Source organism: Schistocerca americana, chromosome 4 (assembly GCF_021461395.2).
Source record: "Schistocerca americana isolate TAMUIC-IGC-003095 chromosome 4, iqSchAmer2.1, whole genome shotgun sequence".
NCBI classification, from domain to species: domain Eukaryota; kingdom Metazoa; phylum Arthropoda; class Insecta; order Orthoptera; family Acrididae; genus Schistocerca; species Schistocerca americana.
In genome coordinates, this window is record NC_060122.1 from 206777942 (window position 1) to 206805447 (window position 27506).

The 27506-nt window shown below is 42.7% G+C and overlaps 1 protein-coding gene and 1 non-coding gene across 6 annotated transcripts in view; both read right to left on the reverse strand.

Annotated features, from left to right (window-relative positions):
* The window catches only part of LOC124613162 (gamma-aminobutyric acid receptor subunit beta), a 610426-nt gene that overhangs the window by 531059 nt on the left and 51861 nt on the right, over positions 1-27506 (reverse strand). The gene's annotated exons all lie outside the window — the stretch shown is intronic.
* Positions 679-749, reverse strand: Trnal-caa. Its single transcript has one exon. It is a non-coding gene; the product is annotated as a tRNA-Leu (tRNA).

Genomic DNA, 27506 nt, shown 5'->3' on the forward strand with positions numbered 1-27506 from the left:
CTGTAACAGGTTCATTTCTAGTAAAGCAGTGTGGTTTTGAAAGATATCTTCATGCAGATGACAGCTTCATTATTTCAGCTTTTGTACGTGATTTAATTTACGAAAGCATTGCAGTTTTGCACAACTTTCTCGGACATTTATGTTTTCCCCTGTACTCATTGTGATAACCCTACTTCATGTCACTTGTTAGTATTACCCCTGAATACATATGGTATGATGTCATGAACTGAAGATATTCACCGTGAATACCGGATTCTGCCAGTGTCGGAATCTTTCTCTTCGTTATTGGTATTACATTGCATTTATCAGCTTTCAGAAAGAAGTACCATCCGTTACACAAAGCGGAAATTTTGTCCCGATCAGTCTATATTTACTCATTACAACGCAACACGATATTTTTCTATAGGTAACAGCATCTTCACAGAACAAACTTGTACGGCCACTTGATTTTATTTCATAAATCGTTTACGTGTGTTTGGAACTTACGATGTCCCAGTATGGCTCCTTGTGATGCATCTAGTGTGACTTACGCTTTTGAAGAAGATGGCCCTTGCGGTATAATGTAACAGGTTCTACTAGTCGAATATTCATCGAGCAATTCACCTATACTATCTGTTAAGCAAGATCGTAATCGGTTTAATCAGTAGAAAAATGAAACTTCCTGAAAGATTAAAATTTTGTACCAGACCGAGACTCGAACTCGGGACCTTTGCCTTTTGAGGGCAAGTGCTCTACCAACTGAGCTACGCAAGCTGTGAGGACAGGTCGCGAGTCGTGCTTGGGTAGCTCAGTTGGTAGAGCACTTGCCCGCGAAAGGTAAAGGTCTCGAGTTCGAGTCTCGGTCTGGCACACAGTTTTAAACTGTCAGGAAATTTCATATCAGCGCACACTCCGCTGCAGAGTGAAACTCTCATTCTGGAGTAGAAAAATGTATTTGACAACAGACTAAAACATACATGTAGATAATACACGAACACATGCAGTCTCTCGCAGTGTCGAAAGTTGCTTGGCATCTCCGAGGCATATTTGAAAGGATGTTTTACGCATATTCACGTGGAATAGACCTCCAAATGCGTCGAACTGCGTTGACAGCTGTTTCAAAGTGAAGATCTTTTTCTTTACTACGGCTTTTTTTAATGTAAGACCATACATTTCAGTAGGCGTAGCATCAGGCGAGTGTGAGGGACTCTCCAATACCTGCAGGCATTTCTCCTTTTTATCCAGTGGCTGCAAAGCCTGCTGTTGGGCTTCAGATCATTGTGCTACTGCAGTATCCAGTCTCCATTTTTGTCAATGAACCAACATTTGGCCGTCGGCCGGAGTGGCAGAGCGGTTCTAGGCGCTTCAGTCTGGAACCGCGAGACCGCTACGGTCGCAGGTTCGAATCCTGCCTCGGCCATGGATGTGTGTGATGTCCTTAGGTTAGTTAGGTTTAGGTAGTTCTAAATTCCAGGGGACTGATGACCTCAGATGTTAAGTCCCATAGCGCTCAGTGCCAACCAACATTTGGCCATCAGCATCATGATAAACGCGACTCTTGTCTCTTCTTGGTATCTCAATTTCGAATTCAAAGTAAACTAATGCTTTGTGAACATTGCACGAAGGACTCAGGTTCCCTCCATTGGGTTATGAAGGCGATATCTTTACCATCTGTGTGTAGTGCCAAGTACTTTATTACTTAACAGATTGTGTGTGAAGATATGTTTTTATTGCTGATAAGATTTCATTTTGGCGCCACAGGCTAATAATGTCCAGGTTGGGATCACTGTTTTATAACAAGTGTGGTTTCCGTGCCTTACACGAATCAGGTTCTTTTAGTGAACTATGTGTGGATTATGTACGCTCCCATGCTCACTGTGGAGAAAGAGTTAGCTGTTGAGCCTCGGGGACATATGTCCAGTGCTGTCCTTCGGCCGTACATTAGCGTATTGGCTCTTGCTGGTGGCAAAGGACATGCTCAGAGATGTCCCCTGCCGCTGGCTGGGTAGGCAGCCGCGCGACACACGCTGGCGCGGCTCGCGGCTCCACCCAGGCGGCAGCGGCAGCCGGCACTGTGCAGCGGCGTCCCGGGCCGGAGCGGCGCCCGCGCTGAGCCTCGGCGCTATTGATTGGCCGCCAGCCGCCACCCAGCCGGGCAGCGCCGCAGCTGCGCCCGCCCGCTGCCTAACGAGCGCCGGCACCCGCGGCCTTCACCCACCTCGTGCTAATGCCACACTACTGACGGCATCACTCCCTCATTTCGCACCGCTGTCGTTGCAGGCATTCCGAAGTGGTTTCAGTCCTCCTAAATATCGGGCTATCAACACTAGATGATCAAAGCTTTCAATTCATCGAGATATCGAACTATCACCACTAGGCGACCAAAACTCTCTAGACATACACTGCTAGAAAAAATCGCAACACTAAAAAGCAATTAATGCGCATTTTCGAAATTTCGGGAATACATTTGTCTTGGTAACGTATTTGAGTGCTTAACCATTGCAAGATCACAGGTTAATGTATGACGAGATATGTTGTTGTTGTGGTCTTCAGTCCTGAGACTGGTTTGATGCAGCTCTCCATGCTACTCTATCCTGTACAAGCTTCTTGATCTCCCAGTACCTACTGCAGCCTACATCCTTCTTAATCTGCTTAGTGTATTCATCTCTTGGTCTCCCTCAACGATTTTTACCCTCCACACTGCCCTCCAGTACTAAATTGGTGATCCCTTGTTGCCTCAGAACATGTCCTACCAATCGATCCCTTCTTCTAGTCAAGTTGTGCCACAAAATCCTCTTCTCCCCAATTCTATTCAATACCTCCTCATTAGTTATGTGATCTACCCATCTAATCTTCAGCATTCTTCTGTAGCACCACATTCCGAAATCTTCTATTCTCTTCTTGTCTAAACTATTTATCGTCCACGTTTCACTTCCATACATGGCTACACTCCATACAAATACTTTCAGAAACGACTTCCTAACACTTAAATCAATACTCGATGTTAACAAATTTCTCTTCTTCAGAAACGCTTTCCTTGCCATTGCCAGTCTACATTTTATATCCTCTCTACTTCGACTATCATCAGTTATTTTGCTCCTCAAATATCAAAACTCCTTTACTACTTTAAGTGTCTCATTTCCTAATCTAATTCCCTCAGCATCACCTGATTTAATTAGACTAAATTCCGTTATCCTCGTTTTGCTTTTGTTGATGTTCATCTTATACCCTCCTTTCAAGACATTGTCCACTCCGTTCAACTGCTCTTCCAAGTCCATAGCTGTCTCTCACAGAATTACAATGTCATCGGCGAATCTCAAAGCTTTTATTTCTTCTCCATGGAGTTACCTAGTCCGAAATTTTCTTTTGTTTCCTTTACTGCTTGTGCAATATACAGATTGAATAGCATCGGGGAGAGGCTACAACCCTGTCTCACTCCCTTCCCAACCACTGCTTCCCTTTCATGTCCCTCAACTCTTATAACTGCCATCTGGTTTCTGTACAAATTGTATATATATATATATATATATATATATATATATATATATATATATATATATATATATATATATACGAGGGGCGTTCAGAAAGTAAGCTCCGATCGGTCGCGAAATGGAAACGACTATGAAAATCCGATAAAGCTTTGCACAGATGTGTTGGGTAGTGTCTCTAGTATAACCCCAGTTAGCATCACGTCGCTCTTCTCATTTCTGAGCTCGCAGTGAGTGCGTAAAGATGTCTAGAAAATAGTGTCTGCCGCCAAGTACGAGGGTCTGGTGAGAAATTTCGCCTGAAGCTATGCAGCTAACATTACATAACTGTCGTGCTGTTTCTTCTTCAAGACAATTCTCAGCCGCATTCTGCAGGGGCAATGAAGATGCTCCTGCATCGTTTTCAAATGGAAATGTGAGATTACCCACAATACAGTCCGCAATTGTCTCCCCCTGAGTTTCATCTCTGGTCACATGAACCGCTGTCTTTGAAGACAACATTTTGACACAGACAACGAGGTGTAGGCCAGCGTGGAGAATTGGCGGAAAGCACTGGCGGCTGCCTTCTATGATGAGGCTATTGAAAAGTTGGTACAACGCTATGACAAAAGTCTAAGTCAGAACGGCGATTACGTAGAGAAGTAGCTGAAAGGTGTAGCTAATTGTTACAAGTAAAACATTTCTGATGTTCACTGTGGTTTCAATTTGGCAATCAATCGGAGCTTACTTTCTGAACAGGCCTCGTATATATACGTGATAAGTAATTGCAAATGTAAAATTATCGTACAAATTATTCCATTTCACCATAGCGTGATGGTACGGCAACCTTCTATTGATGCTGTTTAAAAAACAGTCGTAGGTTGTTCGCCCCGATAGGCCATCATCAGGTTATCTGAAAATGTAAGAGGATAACTTGTCCCCACCTCGTGGTCTCGCGGTCGCGTTCTCGCTTCCTGAGCACAGGGTCCTGGGTTCTATTCCCGACGGGGTCAGGGATTTTCATCTGCCTCGAGTTGACTGGGTGTTTGTGCTGTACTCATCATTTCATCATCATTCATGAAAGTGGTAAGACTGGACTAAGCAAAAGTTTGGAATTTGTACGGGCGCTGATAACCGCGCAGTTGAGTGCCCCACAAATCAAGCATCATCATCAAGAGAGTAAATCCATTGGCTTCCTATCCTGGACTACTAAAAGTCAAAATAATCTTCAAAACCGACCGAATAAAATTGTATAGAGAAACGTAATGTACCTCATGTTAAATAATCGGATTTTTTTTGCCAAAAAGTATCCGTCAAGAAGGCAAGACTCCAAAATAAAACGCACTAAAAGGCAACCTACAAAGAAAAAATTTTAGAAGTTAATGAAATAAAATTACCGTGATCAGACATGAGTAGAGAACGAAGGAAACACCGAAGAATGCGTATCATCTCATGGAGGCGATGACAGGCATAGCAGCGCAGAACAGAACCTCTTTTCGAGAGGGTGCGTTTCTGGATGAGGTATCGAATATATTGCTTCCCCCTACTTATACCTCCCGAGGAGATCACGAATGTAAAATTAGAGAGATTCGAACGCGCATGGAGGCTTTCCGGCAGTCGTTCTCCCCGCGAACCATACGCGAGTGGAACAGGAAAGGGAGGTAATGACAGTGGCACGTAAAGTGCCGTCCGCCACACACCGTTGGGTGGCTTGCGGAGTATAAATGTAGATGTAGATGTACAAACTATAAACACAGTCATACACCACAATGGTCCCAGAGACCCATCCGCCACCCGGGATTAGCCGTGCGGTCTGAGGAGCTGCAGTTATGGACTGTACGGCTGGTCCTGGCGGAGGTTCGAGTCCTCTCTCGGGCATGGGTGTGTGTGTTTGTCCTTAGGATAATTTAGGATTAAGTAGTGTGTAAGCTTAGGGACTGATGACCTTAGCAGTTAAGTCCCATAAGATTTCACTCATTTGAACACTATTCACATAGTGAATACATATGAATGATAGGCGAGCTCATACAAAATGTTGGACTAGTAGTAATGACAGTCGCCATGTGGCGCTGCCATGCTATAATGGTGGTCGGAAAATTCAAATGCTAACGGACAAATTTAGAAATATATAAAAACATAATAGAGAATACAGGAATATACAGAGTACAGGACACGCCAGATCGCAGTGGCATAGAAAACCCTTACGTTCAAAAGCAGTGTAAAAGAATAATGAAGTAAAATATGTAGAACAGTAAAATGAAGAGCAGACTACAAATATGTGGCTAGAAGGTAACAAAGCTAAGAACATAAAATACAATTGCATACATATTATAGGCGACCGAAGCCGTGGTAATAAGATGCTAAAAGCTAATATACTGTTTAAAAATGGAGAACATGCAGTCATAGAAAACCCGATTCCTGCCACCTCTCATAAAATCCAGTATCAGTGTATTCACAATCAGCGTCCCCAGAAAAATTAATATGCTGCTTCTGGTGTATACATGCTCGAGTGCTGTGAATGTCAAGCAAATTATGTTGGCCGGATGGGTTGGACTTTTAAAATGAGGTTTCAGGAGCATTTACGCACTATGAAGTGGCAGATGAAGCATAATTCTCCCACTGCCGAGCACCTTAAATACTAGCTGCCTACACTCGGAGACTTAAAGGCTTCGCTCCACTCTCCCAAAGGAAAGAGGCTCAATCTGCTTGAAAAGATCAAAATTATTTAACATTCACTTACTAAGAAGGATATGTTACTCAGTGATCAGTAATAGGTAGAAATCAGGTTTTTCGTGAGTGCATGTTGCCCATTTTTAAGCAGTATATTAGCTTTTAGATTCTTATTACCATGGCATTGGTCACCTGTCACGTGTATGCAGTTGTATTTTATCTTTTTAGTTTTGTTACCTTTTAGCCATGTATTTGTAGTACGATCTTTAGTTTATTGCTCTACATATTTTACTTCGTTATTATTTTACACTGCCTTTGAGCATAAGGGTTTTCTATGCCTCTGTACATAGCTTTCGATCTGGCATGTCCTGAGTTGTGTATATTCCTATATCCTCTATTACATTTATATTTATTTCTTAATTTATCCATTACTATTTGAATTTTACTCCCACCGCTATCATACTATACGCCTGGTGGCAGCGCCGCATGGGCACTGTCATGACTACTAGCCTAATATTTTTCATGAGCTCCTATCATTCATATATATGCACTATGTAAATGCAGATGTGCCTCTGCGGCCATTGTTGTGTATGGCTGTGTTTACAGTTTGTGTGCGAGGTCCTATTCTGCGCTGCTATGCCTGTTGAGATAGTAGAAATTTTTGGTTGCTCCTGCTGTCATACGAAATCGCACGCTAGACCATAACTTCAGGTTTAGGTCCAGTGTGGCCAGCACGCATACAGGTTTGTTGTAGGCTCTCAACAGGAGTCCTTGTAACCAACACACGGCCGTCACTGACACCGAGGCAGAACCACCTTTCATCAGGAAACACAACAGACCTCCACCCTGCCTTCCAGTGAACTCTCGTTTAACACCACTGAAGTCACAAATTGCGGTGTCTAACCCGGAACTGTCCTTGAAGTAAACGATTTGTAACGGTTCATTGTGTCACTGTGATGTCACCTGCTGCTGAAATTATTGCTGGGTATGCAGTAATATCCTCCAGAGCCATACGCCGAACACGATGATCTTCCCTCTCACTTCAGCCACGTGGCTATCCGGGGCTCAGTCTTCTTGCGACCGTAAATTCTAATGACAATCACTGTCAGAAACCATGTACAGTGACTACATTCCTGCCAACTCTTCATGCAGTGTCGAAGAAAGAAGTTCCAGCTTCCCGTTGCTCTATTACAATAGTGATGTGTTGATAGTCGCGTCTTTATTGCCGTAAAGGTATTCTTGACTAACATCAACTCACCACGAAGGTAAATAATGCTCACGACCGTTACAACGTGTATTCAAAGCCAACTTGATTTGCATCCTCACTGAGGTGCTCCTAGGGCTACTCTTATGCGACTTGAGCAAAAAGTTAATAGACGTCATTTTCCACTTGTAGAAACGCGTCTACCAATGGTCGTTTATGTCGCATAACTCCTTATTGGCGTTGCGATTTTTTGTGTCAGTGTATATTTCCGTTACTTCCCACCGTGCAATTGATTGCATCTAAGGAATGCAGATGCTATTTTCACAACTTTTAAGACGTCTCCCCTCTAACTTCCCCAAGACTATAGGCGAGATTTATTCCTATGCTTCCATATAGAATAAGAGCTGTCGGATTTCAGTCCGTACTCATCTTGCACGCAACAGATGCTCGTTTCAAAGACATTTGAGTATACCTCTTCAGAACTCTGAGCACCGCAACAAACTGACAATACACGTTTCATATACAGAGCATTATCCCTTGTTTCTGATAATGAATTATCCACTCCGTACAGAGTATACAGCAACCAAATGATGTCGACAAACTTTAAAGGCTTATAGAGAGTGTCTTGAGAAACAAATTGTGAATACGGACACATACCTGTAAACACCATCGACAAAATCTAAGAGTGTCGGCGTTGGAGACGACCAACGACTGTAGTCACACTTTTGGCAGTAAGCATGAATTTATACGACATACGGTAAATGGAACCTCTTGCAATCCATCTGGCATGGCCTTAGGTGGCGTCGAATGCAACGCATCCACGGCGCTCACATTACTGTATACAGAGCTAATTGCAATGGCGTCAGCGCAAAAGCTCACGTTTTTCTGAACAATTGCTAGTTCCTATAACTTTGACTCGCTGTAGTGCCTTTAAGTGATATTTCTGGGCTTATATTTATGTAATCAATTTTTCCTCGAAATTCCTTCTACAACCGCACAGAGATTGTCAGTACAATTCCCTTTCAACCTGTGTATAATAAGATTCTTCAATGTACCAGGTAAAAATTCGAATCCGGATCTCTGCTTTTCACGGGCTGAGTGCCATAAATTGCATTACCTGATAATGCTTCAAAGACTGCTGGCCTGAATTTGTTGCTATTTTCTCCATTCATTACAGATTCTGCTGAGGCTCTTCCTCAGAAGTACTTACTCGTTTTATATGATTTGTTTACATTGGGTTATCATGAACACACAGGTAAAGAAACTGTTGCCATTCCTAAAATATTTTCAGGAACATCTGTCTTCATTTTGTCATGTATCAGAAATAATAGTAGAAATCAAGAAAAACAACCCCAGACAGTAGAAAGACCAACACCGAATTACACTGTATTTTATGCCTTGTAGAACTTTTGGGTCACTACTAGTTTCAGGAGACAATGGTATCCGTCGAAATTATTGAGTATTATCAGCTTCGATTCATTTGACGAACTGGGTTCGAATCTTCCACTATGACTGTAATAGGTCTGTGTGGCAAGCTTTGCCAAAATCTCCAGTTGTATTCCACGATTTTACAGTACATCTGTAAATTGAAAGCCCCCCCCCCCCCCCACCACTTTCTCTGCTGTGTGGTGGTGGCGGCACACAGTGTACCAGTGTCATCGCCTCCATTTCCTCTTCCATTTTCAGATGATATGCAGGAATAAAAGCTGTCGGTACTCTTCAGTCTGAGCCCGGCATCCCCTTTTTATATTGTTACGGTCTTTATGAGAGGTATATGTCGGAGGAATTAGTATGTTTCTGGACACATCTTCTCGTGAGGTGTCTCACTACACATTATAGAGGATTTGTATGAAACTGTCACGTTGGCTAAACATTATTAAGGACACACCAAAACCCACATAGATCCCTTGGCTGAACACCATCCATAACACTTCACCACAAGAACTGCGACACGAAGAAGCAACTAATGGAGAATGGGGGAAGGTGCATCACCTCGACTACACCCATGACCATCCTCTTCGTACAGTATTAAATGATACTCCTCCAGACCGCCTCACTTTACGTAATCTCCTCTTCCGTTCATGTAACTTGGTACGTGCCCTGAACTAACGATAGTCGACAATTGATCGAACAGATGTTTCGTAAGCAATCTGTTCAGGGCTGAATTATAATCTTCTTTAAGAAGATTACTCTTATTTCAGATACATATTTCAGCAGTCAGTCATCATCAGATTCACGATGGAAAGAAAGCATAAATTAGGTACACTTTACAGACTTTCGGCTCTAGCCAGCCCTGTAATAGAAATTTAATACGTTATCTTGCTCCATTTTTAAATGCTGGTATTCAGCTGTAGTCTTTTTGTGACACTACAGAAATTACCCCATAAAAGGAAGCTTTTTACAAATGTAAAAATAATGCTTTTATACACGACATATTCATGTACCTAGGGAAAAAAGCCCTATTGAAATTTAAAAGTGCTGCAGCAGAGAAAATCTTGTTTATACTGTGTTTTATAGTTTGTCTGCTGCATTATTATTGTACTTCATACAATAATCAATAAGTAAAATCAAATTTAGTTAAATACTAGCCCATCATGAACCATTTAGAAATTAAATATACTTTGAAATACAAGCTTCCTAGAACTAACACAGATTTCCATTTTCAAGCCAGGTAAAATCATAAAAATATTTTAAAAAAATTAGTTCCATTTGCAAATATCACATGTTCCATTGTACAAAACCTTCGTTTGCATTGTGCATAACTGCTGAAGTATGGCTTAACCGTCCACACATTGTGTAACTAGTTTCAAACATACATAAATTTCTACTTACACTAACATTCTGTAACTGAAAAATTGACGATATATACATATAGCTTTCGTACGTTACACTGCACTTATAACTGTAGAACTATTTCGTTTTAGAAATGCTTCACAAAACAAAACCTCATTCCTCACAACAGCAAAAATTTATTAAACAAAAAAAAATGGTTGAAATGGCTCTGAGCACTATGGGACTCAACTGCTGAGGTCATTAGTCCCCTAGAACTTAGAACTAGTTAAACCTAACTAACCTAAGGACATCACAAACATCCATGCCCGAGGCAGGATTCGAACCTGCGACCGTAGTGGTCTTGCGGTTCCAGACTGCAGCGCCTTTAACCGCATGGCCACTTCGGCTGGCTTTATTAAACAACGTTATATTAGCCACTGACAGTAGAAATTAATTCCTGCTATTGAAGTTTCAGCCTTAAGGATACAGGGTACTTATAAAAGATGGAAAAATCGAAATTTTTTTAATGACTTTATTAAATTCTATAGTATTTCCTGATTATATTGATATATATATTATAGGGTTTCAAATGAAAAATGACCTATGTATACCAAATTTTAAAGTTATGGTCATGTATGTCAAAGCCCTCCTTTAATTCTGTTTCAGATACCAGTATTATATCGAAAAGTACTGTGAAATTTCTGTTTCCAGCGATTATATGTATGTTACGTTGTATATGTTAGTAACAGTGCAAGTTTATAGTGTCTGTAAATGTTTATCTTTGCTTTAGAGTGCAATAAATACGAACTATGCCACGCATCAAGGAATTCAATAAAAGGAATTTCCGTGGTGACCAGTTCACAAACAGAGCGAGCCACACTGCTGAAAGTAACTTATGTATCAGTTCTTCAGGGAAGAAACTCTCACATGGCACGCCTCCTGGTGATTCAGATTTTTGTGTTAGCAATGACGCTGTTTGGAGTGGATTTGTTGTTGCTGATGTGGACATCTTATTTGATAAAGGAAGTGGCGAAATGTAAACAATGTGATGGTGCAGACTGTCTGGAAACAACTAAACAACAAAGTAGCAGGAAGGGTTTAGCGTCAAAATTAGTTGCTCTGTGTAGATCCTGCAATAAATCTACCTCGAAAATGACTTCGAACATTGTGCATAATTCATACGATGTGAATTTGAAGTTACTGTATGCAATGTGTGCAATAGGAATAGGAAAAGAAGCTGCTCAAACGTTTTGTAGTTTGATGAACCTTCCTCCTTCTACGAGTAGGTTCAGAAACTACATAAAGATACTTTTAGGTGTCTTGACGGCGGTGTCTAAAGCATCTATGAAACATGCAGTAGAACAAAATGTAAATATTAGTGGAACCAGGGACATTGCTGTTGCACTTGATGGGACATGGCAATGTTGAGGACATCATTCCTTGAATGGTGTAAGTTCTACTTCTCTGGAGAACGGAAAAGTTGTTGATGTTGAGTGCTTATCTAAGCACTGCTACACCTGCCATGGTAACAGTGAATGACATATTGAACATCAGTGTTCGAAGAATTATGACGGTTACAGTGAAGATATGGAGTGTGATGGAGCTCTAAAAATATTCCAGAAGTTGGTACCCGTTTATAACGTTAGATATACAAAGTACTTAGGAGATGGGGACTCTATAGCTTTCAATAAAATTGAGTTCAATATTTATGGTGATACCTTGGTAACAAAACTGGAGTGTTGTACACATGTGCAAAAGAGGATGGTTGCTAGATTGAGGAAGCCACGAAGAGAAATGAAATGAAACTTGCTACCTGACGGAAAATCTCTGTCTGGCTGAAGCAGATTGGCAGAAACTGAAACAGACCTTCCTCAGAGTTATTAGATGAACTGCACCTCTGAATGATGTTACAGCAATGAGAAAAGCGGTATGGGCCACCTACTTTCATAATTTTTCCGCAGATGACCACCCTGTTCACAGACTTTGCCCTAAAGGAGCAAATTCTTGGTGTAGTTACCAAAAAGCAAATGAAAGTGGTCAAATATACCATCATAAGCATTCTCTTCCTGAGCCTGTTATGAATGAAATAATACTAATTTTTAGAGACCTGAGTGATCCTATTTTGCTTAGTAAATGCCTTCATGGGGGCACTCAGAATACAAATGAAAGTTTCAGGCATTGCAAGTGGGAAAGGTTACCCAAGAATGTTTTTGCAGTACTAAATAGATTAAAAGTTGGTGTACTAGACGCAGTGATATGTTTCAATGATGGAGTGATAGGAAGGTTCGAAGCCCTGAGAAATGTAGGCATAAAATGCGGCTCTAATATGGAAGATCAATTGCTTGCATGTGATAGACAATGGGTGCATGAAGCTGAAAGGTTTGGTCTTCAAGTTACCAAAGAAGCAAGAAGTGGTAAAAGGAATACCAAGAGGAAGCTTAAAGATGAAGAAATGCTGCAGGATGAAGACTATACTCAGGAATGTTCTGAGGCACAGTTTAATATCTTCATTCACAATTTCCTGCGAGTTGTATTTTTCAGAATTCAGGTATAAATATTTCCTAAAGTTTATAAAGCATTGCTCCAATTTTTTTCTATAACTCGCAATAGTCCATACTTATGTAGTAGACCTAAGATTTATTGTAGAATCAAGTAAATTATAGAGAAAGTAATCTTTTCATTAAGAAAAAAATTATAAAAATTGAGATGCAAGAAGTGATATTTTTTTATCCTTGTAATATACATAATCGATGGAATTAAATAGGTCTACTACCTCAGCCATCATGTCATGCATAACTGGTAAAAATTTGGTCTCCTTCAAATGTATAACATTGTATTATATAGTACCTCAATTTGAGAAAGGATTTTAGAAAAACAATTGAATCAATTTCTTTGTAATTTTTTAATAACCCTAAGCAGGTTCTAAAATATTCAAAATACTTCTAATTTGTTTAGGAAGTATGCTGCATTACCTGATATCAACAAAAAATCTATAAAACATATACATTATAAACAGTGCCTGAAAGAAATAGGTGTTGATTTTTACATAATATTGAGCCGGAAAAGTACCCTGTATCCTTAACGTCAATGTCAAGCGGTGTACCGCAAAAGACTGTGGTTCACCACAGGTCAAACTTTAAGACACCCATCCGACGTGCGTACATAAACATCAGAAAATGTCAAAATTGCTTATGGAGGCCTCAGGTTATTCTAAAAACGGTCACTAGATTAAAAGACATATAAGGAAACATCACACATTCCTTGGTACTCAGTTGTCAAGGTAAAACACTCTACCCTAATGCTCTACCATCTCGCTTCCTTCAACTTCTAAGTGATGTCCTTCGATATGAACTTCTACAGTAAAGTACATGACCACAGCAGTCAGTTATCTCATATTCATTTTAAGATATAGAAATGATTAGCACTCTTCACTGAAATACCAAAATACTCTTTAGGCATGAGATTTGTTATTAGATGTAAATGTTCCCAATGCAGGTCCCCAGGCGGGGGCTATACGGGAGGATATCATCAACGGAAACAAAACTGGCGTTCCATGGATCTGAATGTGGAATGTTAGATACCTTAATCGGACAGCCAGGTTAGAAAATTTAAAAAGGGAAATGGATGAGTTACAATAAGAGATTGTGAGTATTTGTGAAGTTCGGTGGCAAATGGAAAAGGACTTCTGGTCAGGAGAACACAGGGTTATAGATACAAAGTCAAATATGGATAAAGCAGGAATAGGTTTAATAATACTCGTAAAAAAAGGGAATACAAGTAAGCGACTATGTACAGCATAGTGATCGCATTATTTTAGCCAAGATAGACACAAAGCCAGCACCCACCACAGTAGTACGAGTTTGTATGCGAACTAGCTCCACAGATAATGAAGAGATTGTAGGAATGTATGGTGAAATAAAAGAACTTATTCAGACAATTAAAGGAGGCGAAAATGTAGTAGTGATGGGTGATTGGAATTCGATTACAGGAAAAGGAAGAGAAGGAAAAACAGTAGGTGAATATGAATATGAACGGAGGGGAAAGGAATGAAAGAGGAAGCCACCTGGTACAATTTTGCACAGAGCACAATTGAATTATCGCTAACACCTGGTTTAAGAATCATGAAAAAAGGATGTACAACTGGAATAGGCCTGGAGACAACGGAAGGATTCAAACGGATCGTATAATGGTAAAACAGAGATTGAGGAACCAGATTTTAAATTGTAAGAGGTTTCTAGGGCCCGACCACTCTGACCATAATTTATTGGTTATCAATTGTAGGTTAAAAACGAAAAAATTGCAAAGAGGAAGGAAATAATGGTGATGGGACTTGGACAAGTAGAGAGAACGAGAGGTTGTTTGAGAGTTTCAGAGGGAGAATTAGGCAACAGTTCAGGAGAACAGGGGAAAGGAATACGGTAGAAGACGAATATATGCCTTTAAGAGAGGAAACAGTGAAGGCAGTAGAGGATCAAATAGGTAAAATGATAAGGCCAGGTAGAAATCCTTGGCTAACATGGCAGATACTGAATGTAACTGATGAAAGGAGAGAATATAAAAATGCAGCAAATAAAAGGAAATACAAATGTCTAAAAAAATCTGCTTGACAGGAAGTGCACAATGCCTAAGCAGAAATGGCTAGAGGACAGATGTAAGGATACAGAAGCATATATCACTAGCGGAAAGATAGATACCGCCTACAGGAAAATTGAATAGGGCCTTGGAAAAAAGAGGAGCTGCAGTATGAACATTAGCAGTTCAGATGGAAAACCGTACTGAGCAAAGAAGGTAAAGCTAAAAGGTGGAAGGAGTACGGAGGGTCTATACAAGCGAGATGAGCTCGCAGGCAACTTTATAGAGACAGAAGAGGATGTAGATGGAGATTATGCGAGAAGAATTCGACGAAACACGGAAAGGCCTAAGTCAAAACAAAGCCCCGGGGGTAGACAACATTCCGTTCGAACTACTGATAACCTTGTGAGAACCAGCTATGACAAAACTCTTCCATCTGGTGTGCAAGATGCATGAAACAGGGGAAATCCCACAGTCTCCAAGAAGAATACAATGATTCCAATAGCAAAGAAAGCATGTGCTGACACGTGTATTACCGAACTGTCAATTTAACAAGTCATGGTTGCAAAATACTAACACGAATTCTTTACAGAACAATGGAAAAACTGGTAGAAGCCGACGTCGGGGAAGGTCAGACAGGATTCCGCAGAAATGTAAGTGCACTTGAGGCTATGCTAACCCTACGACGTATCTTAGAAGACAGGTCAGGAAAAAACAAATCTGTATTTATAGCGTTTTTAGACTTAGAGAAAGCTTTTGACAATGTCGAAGGGTATGAAAGGGAAGCAATGGTTGAGAAGGGAGTGAGACAGTGTTGTAGCCTATCCTTGACGTTATTCAATTTGTACTTTGAACAAGCAGTAAAGGAAACAAAAGAAACATTTGAAGTAGGAATTAAAATCCAGGGAAAAGAAATAAAAGCTTAAGTTTAACTGATAACATAGTAATTGTGTGAGAGACAGCAAAGGTCTTGGAATAATAGATGAAAGGAATGGATAGTTCTTGCAAGGAGGATATAAGATGAACATAAACAAATGCAAAACGAGGATAAAGAGTTGTAGTTAAATCAAATCAGGTGACGCTGAGGGAATTAGATTAGAGCAGATGAGTTTTTTAATTAAGTAACTGACGACTGGTGAAGTAGAGAGGATATAAAATGTAGACTGATAATGGAAAAAAAGCGTTTCTGAAGAAGAGAGATTTGTTAACTTCGAATACAGATTTGTGTGCTTCAAAATCTTTTATGGAAATGTAGCCCTGTACGCAAGTGAAACATGAACGATAAACAGCTTAGTAAAGAAGAGAACAAGCGCTTTTGAAATGTCGTGTTAAAGAAGAATGCTGATGATAAATGAAATCACACAAGTAATGAGGAGATACTGAACAGAACTGGGACGAAAAGAAATTTGTGCCACAACCTGACTAGACGAAGAGACTGGTTCGTAGGACACATTCTGAGATACCAACGGAACATTAATTTTGTATTGCAAGGAACTGTGACAAGTAAAAATCAAGAGGGAGACCAAGAGATGAATACAGTAAGCAGATTCAGCAGGATGTAGGTTGCACCAGTTATTCGGAGATGAAGAGACTTACACAGGATAGAGTAGCATGGAGAGCTCCATCTAACCAGCCTCCAGACTGGAGACCAGAACAACAACATCAGTATTCCCTGCATTTGATAGATCATATGAATACATTGGTATAAAGGCTTCTTTCCTTAGCTTTTTTCTGACTTATCTCCTAAGAACTGAGGTATTCTTTTCCAGCTCTGTAATATTTGCGAAAATGCCTGCGATGTGTATATGTCTGAAACACATCGTTGTCATCTTCGACTGATGATATTAATAATTATAAAATTCACGACTGTTGTTTCAGTCTTTGACTGTTTCCTAAGTATGCTAGAGCATTACAAGCAGGATTCCACTTCAGAATGAAGAAAGACTGAAATACGAATCGGGGGATTTGTAAATAAATAATTTTATGCTTCAGAGGCGACAATTATGTCTTAAAGTTCTATATGTTTGCCAACCCCACCCAAGGAAAGATAATCATTATGTATGTGCTCTTTGAGACGTGGTGTTGATCTATCAACGTGTCTGACTTAACCAACTTAACGACAACAAACTGAAATATAAGAAGGATACCCAGAATTAACGTATCAAGGATTCTGGCAACATGAAAATTGTGTCTGCTAAACAAAATAGCGGAGAAAAATTAAATTTACTGAGAAATAGGAGAACATTAAAAGTAATATTTAGGCTAGGAAGGCAACCGTTACTACGAAAGCTATTGCTGGTCGTACTATTTCTTGAATAATACACGGTTCAAAAAGCAGAACTGAGTAGTGATACTGCTGTGAGGAAATATGAATCATACTATTTTTTCGAGACTGTAAAGCAAAGTTGATCATTTAAGTGAGTTTTGCCGCAAACTGTAATACTAAACGGCAAGGTACCTGTCAAAAAAGCAATTTAGATGATCATATTCCATAACTCAAGTATATCTCGTAGTATGGATTACGTTTCGAATACTATAGAGCCACCACTGACACGACGATAAATGCCCACGAAACGTGTGAAGACACTCGAATTCATCAGACATCTTGTTATTTAGTGTCTGTGATCTGTATTCGAAAAACGAAGTGCTGTTACCCCACCCAAGCTCGTATCGAACAATTAGGACTATTCCTGTGCGAGGAATGTTACAGCTGCGAGTTGATAGACTTTATATGCATTAAAATGTCAGAAACGACTCATAATGTTAGATGGGTGTCGTCCTATTCTGTGCTGCCTCTGTAGATATTTGCAACTTAGTTTTACGCCTACACTACTGGCCATTAAAAATGCTACACCAAGAAGAAATGCAGATGATAAACGGGTATTCATTGGACAAATATATTATACTAGAACTGAGATGTGATTACATTTTCACGCAATTTGGGTGCATAGATTCTCAGAAATTAGTACCCAGAACAACCGCCTCTGGCCGTAATAACGGCCATGGTACAGTCAAACAGAGCTTGGATTGCGTGTGCAGGTACAGCTGCCCATGCAGCTTCAACACGATACCACAATTCATCAAGAGTAGGGACTGTCGTATTGTGACGAGCCAGTTGCGCGGCCACCAATGACCAGACGTTTTCAGTTGTGAGAGATCTGGAGAATGTGCTGACCAGGGAAAAAGTCGAACATTTTCTCTATCCAGAAAGGCCCGTACAGGACCTGCAACATGTGGTCGTACATTATCCTACTGAAATGTAGGGTTTCGCTCGGATCGAATGAAGGGTAGAGCCACGGGTCGTAACACATCTGAAATGTAACGTCCACTGTTCAAAATGCCATCAACGCGAACAAGATGTGACCGATACGTGTAACCAATGGCACCCCATACCATCACGCCAGGTGATACGCCAGTATGGCGATGACGAATACACGCTTCCAATGTGCGTTCACCGCAATGTCCCCAGATCCGAATGTGACCATCATGATGCTGTAAACAGAACCTGGATATATTCGAAAAAATGACGTTTTGCCATTCGTACACTCAGGTTCGTCGTTGAGTACACCATCGCATGCGCTCCCGTCTGTGATGCAGCGTCAAGGGAAACCGCACCCATGGTGTCCGAGCTGATAGTCCATGCTGCTGCAAACGTCGTCGAACTGCTCTTGCATAAGGTTGTTTTCTTGGAAACGTCCCCATCTGTTGACTCAGGGATCCAGACGTGGCTGCACGATCCGTTACACCCATGCGGATAAGATGCCTGTCATCTCGACTGCTAGTGATACGAGGCCGTTGGGATCCAGCACGGCGTTCCGTGTTACCCTCCTGAACCCACCGATTCCGTATTCTGCTAACAGTCATTGGATCTCGACCAACGCGAGCAGCAATGTCGCGCTACGATAAACCGCAATCGCGATAGGCTACAATCCGACCTTTAGCAAAGTCTGAGACGTGATGGTACGCATTTCTCCTCCTTACACGAGGCATCACAACAACGTTTCACCAGGCAACGCCTGTCAACTGCTGTTTGTGTATGAGAAATCAATTGGAAACTTGGCTCATGTCAGCACGTTGTAGGTGTCCCCACTGGCGCCAACCTTGTGTGAATGCTCTGAAAAGCTAATCATTTGCAAATCACAGCATCTTCCTCCCGTCGGTTAAATTGCGCGTGTGTAGCACGTCATCTGTGTTGTGTAGCAAGTTTAATGGCCAGTAGTGCACAACTGCAGACGTTCTGCCGAAGGGGTGGCCAGGCAGCAGGTGTTAATCCGTATAATTTTGACACTCACGATCGGCAGCATTGGATGTGGATTCTTATCCTGAATTTGTTCCCCAAGACGAACACCATAACGACATAGATATCTTGTTACAATCTGTCTATGCATTTAAGTTACTAACAATTCGTGCATGTTAACGTGTTGTTGCACTCAATTGCTGTTGTTAAAATCAGGTGCTTATGGCAATTAATAAACTTCTTCAAAACTAGCGCACAACGAGCGTCAGTGTGGCTGTGTGCGCTGTACGGGGTGAAAACTATTTTAACCGACAAACTCTGATAGGTTGTAGGGGACATCAAAACAAAAGTTTTTCCCTAATGTCATTTATGAGGATTATTTAAACCAGTGCAGGCCATATTACTCTCTTCAGTCGTTAGAGGCAGATTACACTCTTCAGTTGTAGGCAACTGCTGTCAATCAGTGTAGTAGTGCTTTGTCTCTGTTTACGAATGGAGCGATACATCTGGAGTGAGTACACTGATATGGTTGGTGCGTACTACGTAGCGCACCACAACGGACGAGCTGCACAACAATAGCATCATACGACCTTTGCTGCTGTGAACCAACGTCTGCGTGAGACCGGGTCATTTAGCAGATTACCTGGACAGGGACGCCGTCGCACGATAAGAACGCTGCAATTTGAGGAAACTGTCTTGCAGCATGTGGAGCGGGATCCTTCACTCAGCACTCGTGCAATTGCACATAACATGGAGACGAATCAGACGAATGTAAGAACAGTTCTTCGAGTGCAATTGTTACGTCCATTTTACTTGGAGCGTGTCCACAAACTGGAACCAGTTGATTATCCACCCAGAGCACAGTTTTTGCAGTGGTACCTGGAACAGTGTGAAATGCATCCTACATTTCCAGCCTCTGAGTTGTTTAACGATGAAGCAACGTTCGGGCGAGATGGAGTCTTCAACATGCACAATTCGCATGTTTGGAGTGGGGATAACTCATATGCCACAGTCAATATCGCTCATCAAGTGCGGCTCTTCGTTAATGTGTGTGTCTGTGTTGTTGGAGACTGTTTAATTGGGCCGTATTTGCTACCTAGGCCATTAAATGGCAGGCACTATTACAAATTTCTCGCCAGAGCATTGCCAGAATTGCTGGAAGACGTCCCGCTCCCTACAAGACAACGTATGTGGTTCCAACATGGCGGGGCGCCGGCACATTTCAGTCGTCGTGTGTGACGATTCCTGGACCGACGGTTCGTTGAAACGTAGATTGGCAAATGGTTCAAATGGCTCTGAGCACTATGGGACTTAACTTCAGAGGTCATCTGTCCCTTACTTATACCTAACTAACGTAAGTACATCACACACATCCATTCCCGAGACAGGATTCGAACCTGCAACCGTAGCGGTCGTGCAGTTCCAGATGGATTGGCAGAGGTGGCCCTGTACCATGACCCGCTCGACCCACACATATCTCCCCTCTGAACTTTTTTTGTGTGGGGAGAGATGCGCAACCTCGTTTACGCAGCTCCTGCTGCATCAGAGGAGGATCTGGTTGACCGGATAGTAGCAGCAGCAGGAAAAATTCCTGGGGTTTTTGCCCGTGTCAGACAGAACATGATCCGACGGTGTAACCTTTGTTTACGTGTCAATGGAGGCATTTTTGAAAATCTACTGTAATTGAAATATTGGGTTGTGTTAATGTGTTGTCTCCTGCTCATAAAAACATGGAAAAGTGTTTGTTGGTTTAATTAATTTGCCGCCAGAGAAATCGTCCTCTACCAGTTTAAATACTCCTCATAGGAAAAAATGACATTAGGGAAAAATTTTTGTTTTGGTGTCCCCTACAACCACCCAGAGTTTGTCGGTTTAAATATTTTCACCCTGTATGTGATACATTGCCACATGAAGTGAGGCAAAAGAGCAATGTAGTGTATATTGAGATTTCTGCTTGAAGATTGTTCCTTACAAATGTAAATATTCATCACACGACAGAATTGTTCGCATCTGTTTGTGTAGGTAAGCACATTTGTGGAGAACACTAACACTGCAAAACGGGCTGTTCTCGATGTGTTATATCAGGGTGGTAGGACGTCCATGGCAGTAGGTAATGGTACGACTGGATTAGCCAGACAGCACATATTTGCTGTCGTCAATGCGACGCCGGTAGCCGCGTTTCCATTTCGGCAGGCGAGGCGGACGCCGGCGCCGCCGCCTGCGTGGCTTTTAATTACGGGCCGGGGCGATATGCACGCGCCGGGGGTCGCAGCATTACAAAGGGACAACGAGGCACGGGTGCGAGGACGGCGCCCGGGAGTGGCTCCTGAAAGGCGCGCCGTCGATCCGGGAATCCGCCAGCTGACAGGCCGCCGCCCGCCGCTTCAAAAAGCCCAGGGAAAGCGAGAGCGGTGGCGAGGGCGCGGTGGCGGGCCCGGGCGGGCCACCGCGGGCGCCCGCTGCCGAGCGCCACCCGCAGCCCGGTCGACGCCGCAATCGATATCTCGCACGCGGCGACTTAGCAGCTGTCCGTCGCTCCGCCGGCCGCGGCAGTCGCCTGATGAATAGCTCGCATTACACACCTGCTGGGACGGGAATGCTTTCTCGCCACCTCTCGCTGCCCGCTACGTTCTGCGAGCCTTTTAAACACCAGCATTCTGCTTAGTGCTCTACTACCTCGCGATGGGAATGTACTGAAGGAACTCCTTCTACTCCTTAGAAGCATTTTTGGATATAGTAAGTGGGTAATTTCCCCAACAGCCGCAAAAAAAATTAAAAATATTGTCATGTAATACACTACTGGCCATGAAAATTGCTACACCACGAAGATGGCGTGCTACAGACGCGAAATTTAACCGACAGGAAGAAGATGCTGTGATGTGCAAATGATGAGCTTTACAGAGCATTCACAAAAGGTTCGCGCCGGTGGCGACACCTACAACGTGCTGACACGAGGAAAATTTCCTACCGATTTCTGATACACAAACAGCAGTTGACCGGCGTTGCCTGGTGAAACATTGTTGTGATGCTTCGTATAAGGAGGAGAAATGCGTACGATCGTTTCCGACTTTGATCAATGTCGGATTGTGGCCCATCGCGATTGCGGTTTATCGTAGCGCGACATTGCTGCTCGCGTTGGTCAAGATCCAAAGACTGTTAGCAGAATATGGAATCGGTGGGTTCAGGAGAGTAATACGGAACGCCGTGCTGGATCCCAACGGTCCCATATCACTAGCAGTCGAGATGACAGTCATCTTATCCGTATGGCTGTAACGGATCGTGCAGCCACGTCTCGACCCCTGACTCAACAGATGGGGACGTTTGCAAGACAACAACTATCTGCAAGAACAGTTCGACGACGTTTGCACCAGCATGGACTATCAGCTCGGAGACCGTGGCTGCGGTTACCCTTGACGCAGCATCACAGACAGGAGCGCCTGCGGTGGTGTACTCAACAACGAACCTGGGTGCACCAATGGCAAAACGTCATTTTTCGGATGAATCCAGGTTTTGGCGACATCGCGGTGAACGCACATTGAAAGCGTGTATTCGTCATCGCCATACTGGCGTATCACCCAGCGTGATGGTATGGGTGCCTTTGGTTACACGTCTCGGTCACCTCTTGTTCGTATTGACGGCACTTTGAACAGTGGACGTAACATTTCAAATGTGTTACAACCCGTGGCTCTACCCTTCATTCGATCCCTACATTTCAGCAGGATAATGTACGACCGCATGTTGCGGGTGCTGTAGGGCCTTTCTGGATACAGAAAATGTTCGACTGCTGCCCTGACCAGCACATTCTCCAGATCTCTCACCAAATGAAAACGTCTGGTCAATGGTGGCCGAGCAACTGGCTGGTCACAATACGCCAGTCTCTACTCTTGATGAACTGTGATATCGTGTTGAAACTGCATGCGCAGCTGTACCTGTACACGCCATCCCAGGTCTGTTTGATTCAATGGCTAGGCGTATCAAGGTCGTTGTTACGTCCAGAGGTGGTAGTGATTACTCAGGATCTATGGACCCAATTACGTGAAAATGTAATCACATGTCAGTTCTAGTATAATATATTTGTCCAAAGAATGCCCCTTTGTCATCTGCATTTCTTCTTGGTGTAGCAGTTTTAATGCCCAGTAGTGTATTTTGTGTAATGTAATATCTTGTATAGACACCTTTTATTAACCTGATACGTTCCACATCATTACGAAGTGTCGTATTCATGATCTATGGAACAAGTACTAATGTAATCTAATGTAAGAGATTCTGCTCGTATATACACCACGACAAGACGCAATCAACACCAGTATCCTATAATTATGGCGATATTATTGATAACGGTGGCACCGAAGCAGAGTTACGAAACACGGCTTTTCGAAATTCTTCACAAAAGAAGACGAAGTAAGTATTCTAATCACGAATAACTGCCAATATGAGTAACTTGGAAGTAGTTATCCTCTTTGTAGTGAAGTAGCTTAAAACAATGAAGACAAGGCCTCTGGTCCAGATTGTATAGCACACGCTCTGGACAGCCTGCCTCCCATTGGCTGTCTAATATACTTTCATTTAATCGTAACTGTTTGACGAAGTTGCTGAAGTTTTGACTTCAATGTAACTATCCAAGTACAGTTGGCAATCGGGCGTTCTGCGTACAAGCGGCCTATGTTGTCCGTCTTGAGCAGTTTTGGCTAAAGTTGACTGTATCGGAGTTACTGTGTGACTTCACTTGTTAAAACCAATCACTGTACCGTCAGAGATTGTGTGACGAGCCTTCTTCGTCTCCCTCAGAGGCGCATTTGTATTGATAGGAAGTCTTTCGTCTGGAACCACCGGACCAGGATAATTTGTTTCGGGCTATACTCGCGACATCATCACAACGACGGGACGTCGAAGCAGCCATCCATTGCTTCCGGTACGCCAGATCGTGTCCTTGCAGTTAAGAAGACAGCTTGGTAACGTATGTCCGGAGCACCGGCAGATTAGAGAATTTGCTCTGTGATAATCAGAGCTCAGCAGAGAGCGCCTGTTCCCGTCTTTTCTTACGTGGTTCTGGGTTGGATGTTCATTGCCTGAGTTCTCACTACTGTAGCAGCAATTAATGTTGGGTTGGCTGGGTGTTTCTCTTAAGATTTGAGTTGCAAGGAACTGGCCCCACATACCACTTGGTCATAAACGTCACAAGCTAGTTTATGAACAACTTCACCTTCACAGCATTTATTTGAGTATCCAATTTGACGTATTGTAAATGTTTCATGTGTTCTGTTTATTATTTTGAGTTTAGTCATAATAAATCAAATTGTCATTTTGGACAGAACTTTCATTCTGTGGATCGGTAAAGCAACCCTTCCATTTCTCACTACGTTAATGAAACTTTCCTTTATCAAATTAAATTATTGCAGGTGCCAAACTCTTTTCTACACCACTTGCAGGGTCGATTACAGTTCGTATTTCTTCTTAATCCATGTGCAACAGCAAAAGTCGGAGTTAGAATGGGGGGGGCGGGGGGGGGGGGGGGGGGCTTAGAGCATCATTTCCATATGGAGATTCTAGAAGAATTTAGTGTTCAATACACTAGCCCCGGCACCTCGTAAGGGTTTATCTGTTTCCGGTAATCGCTGTCAGTGATGTCTGTCACGCGAGTTCAGCTCGATGACCAGGTGACCGAGTTATATATTAATTGGCGTCCTAGGCTCACGCTGAGACAACTGGGACAACGATTACCGGCGGAGACCTGGTGCGAAGTGTTCTTCACCGCAGCGCCATTACTGTGTGTGTGTGTGTGTGTGTGAGTGTAGTGGCAGGCGCCGCGAGTGACACGCGCAGGCCTGGGAGAGGGAGTCGTTTGATTACGCGGGCCATCCGGCCGCCAGGCGCCAGGTGGGGTCCCCCCCCCCCTCCCCCCAACTCCATCCATCCCTCCGCCAGCGCCTACCCCCACCTATCCAACCCAGCCCCCTCCCACCCTGAGCGATAATTACTGATCCCTGTAATTGCTTCTGCCGCGCTGCCAGCCTCTAAATTACAAATTTACTGCCGCCGCTCGCGCGATATCATTTTCCGAAGGCTTTAACTACGACGCCACTCTAATCTGGCGCGCTCTGTTCCACGGCGCGAAATTAACGACTCCAAGTTGGCGGAGGATCCCTGCCCCTGCCCTGAACCACCACCGCAGGCCCTTTCCAGCCGCCACCACCCTTTCGGGCTCGTTTGCTACCTGTACACGGAGCTACCCATTGCGCTGGTGCCCGACTAATTGCACCCACTGAGATGGGGCTAAGGACATCCGGAAGAAATATGCAAAATGGGAGCTACATTAAAGTGTCGACTTAGGAAGAGGTGATATATTTCAAAATTATTTTATACAGCGAATTCTGTTTTCGACTAAGTTCTTTTCATGCTTTGAATGGCGTCATACTGCAACATTTTAGCTCTCTTACATGTTTTTCAGTTATATGACACTCCTGTTAGTATTATATCCAAAATGGAGATGTGTATTTCGTGAGTCCGCAGCACCCCTTTCATCGGTCTTTCTAATGCTTTATTGTTTACGAAACATTTGGAAATTGTCTTTCTATGGAAGCAGTCATAAAATACAGTTATGCACTGCAAGAAATGTAGACCCATGAATTCATCAAAAATGCGAATTATTCATTGAGACCCAGGGACAGTTCAATACTGTTTTTGAGATTAGTATGTATAAATTTTTGGTCCATGTAGAAGCAGAGTGGAAGGCCATGCTTCGATGGAACACCGGCAGTGGGAAGTATGGGTTGTACTGGAGAAACAGCTCCAGCGTCCAAGGTTGCCTGGGGAGGATTAGAAACATCACAACAAACAAATCAGAACCACAAATATTATTTATTAACCACTCGTCTCCCAAATATGACGCTAGTGTCTTAACATTGCCACGTCACAATCAGTAAGAAGGTCTCTGGACCATGTATCTGAAAGGAAATTCAAATCTTCATCTTTCTGTACAACTATACTTTCTAATATTTTATTATTTATAATGAGACTTTCGTCTTGATCACAAAATATTTCTTCCTTACGCGTTTCGGCATTTCGTCATTGTGAAAGAAACTGAATGTAAAAGGAGAAGCGCCGGTCACTGTGGCCGAGCGGTTCTAGGCGCTTCAGTCCGGAACCACGCGGCTGCTACGTTCGCAGGTTCGAATTCCGCCTCAGGGTTGGATGTGTATGATGTCGTTAGGTTAGTTAGGTTTACGTAGTTGTAAGTCTAGGGGACTGATGACCTCGGATGTTAAGTCCCATAGTGGTTAGAGCCATTTTTTTTAAAAGGAGAAGCACAGAATGAGAAACACATCTGTATCACAAAGTGAATATGACGGCACAGTTTGCAGTTCTAGCACCAGCTAGAACACTGTTGATAAAAAGTAGATAGGTGCAAGTTCTGCAGTCTGAATTATTGAATTCGCCGCTCCGAGTGGCCGTGCGGCTTAGGGCGCCATGTTACGGACTGCGCGGGCCCTCCCGCCAGAGGTTCGATTCCTCCCTCGGGCATGGGTGTGTGTGTAGTTCTTAGCATAAGTTAGTTTAAGTAGTGTGTAAGTCTAGGGACCGATGACCCTAGCAGTTTGGTCCCTTAGGAACTCACACACATTTGAATATTGTGTGCTTCTCCTTTTACATTCAGTTTCTTTCACTACAGCGATGTGCCGAAACGTGTAAGGAAGAAATAAATTTTTTTTGAGGTCAAGGCAAGAGTTTCATTGCAGCTGTACGACGTCTCCACCATACCTCATAAAACTTTCACTCATTATGTAGTTTTTTATTGTTGTTATTATAAGGGGCGATCAGAAAGTTTCCGTTTTAGGTCGTTGTTGCAGCGTACGTGTAACGTAGCGCGACTCCGATGCCGATACAAAAGCACCAAATGTAGGCAACAGGTTCGTGTGGCATTCGTGTCTTCTGGTGTGAGTGCGATAAATGCGGACATGTGAACTGTAGTGCCGTTATTACCAAATGCATCCAAACAGGACCAACCATCCACTATTCTTTTCTTGACTTTTTTTTTTTGGTCATCAGTCTACTGACTGGTTTGATGCGGCCCGCCACGAATTCCTTTCCTGTGCTAACCTCTTCATTTCAGAGTAGCACTTGCAACCTACGTCCTCAATTATTTGCTTGACGTATTCCAATCTCTGTCTCCCTCTACAGTTTTTGCCCTCTAAGTACCATGTAAGTCATTCCCTCATGTCTTAGCAGATGTCCTATCATCCTGTCCTTTCTCCTTATCAGTGTTTTCCACATATTCCTTTCCTCTCCGATTCTGCATAGAACCTCCTCATTCCTTACCTTATCAGTCCACCTAATTTTCAACACTCGTCTATAGCACCACATCTCAAATGCTTCGATTCTCTTCTGTTCCGGTTTTCCCACAGTCCATGTTTCAGTACCATACAATGCTGTACTCCAGACGTACATCCTCAGAAATTTCTTCCTCAAATTAAGGCCTGTATTTGATATTAGTAGACTTCTATTGGCCAGAAATGCCTTTTTTGCCATAGCGAGTCTGCTTTTGATGTCCTCCTTGCTCCGTCCGTCATTGGTTATTTTACTGCCTAGACAGCAGAATTCCTTA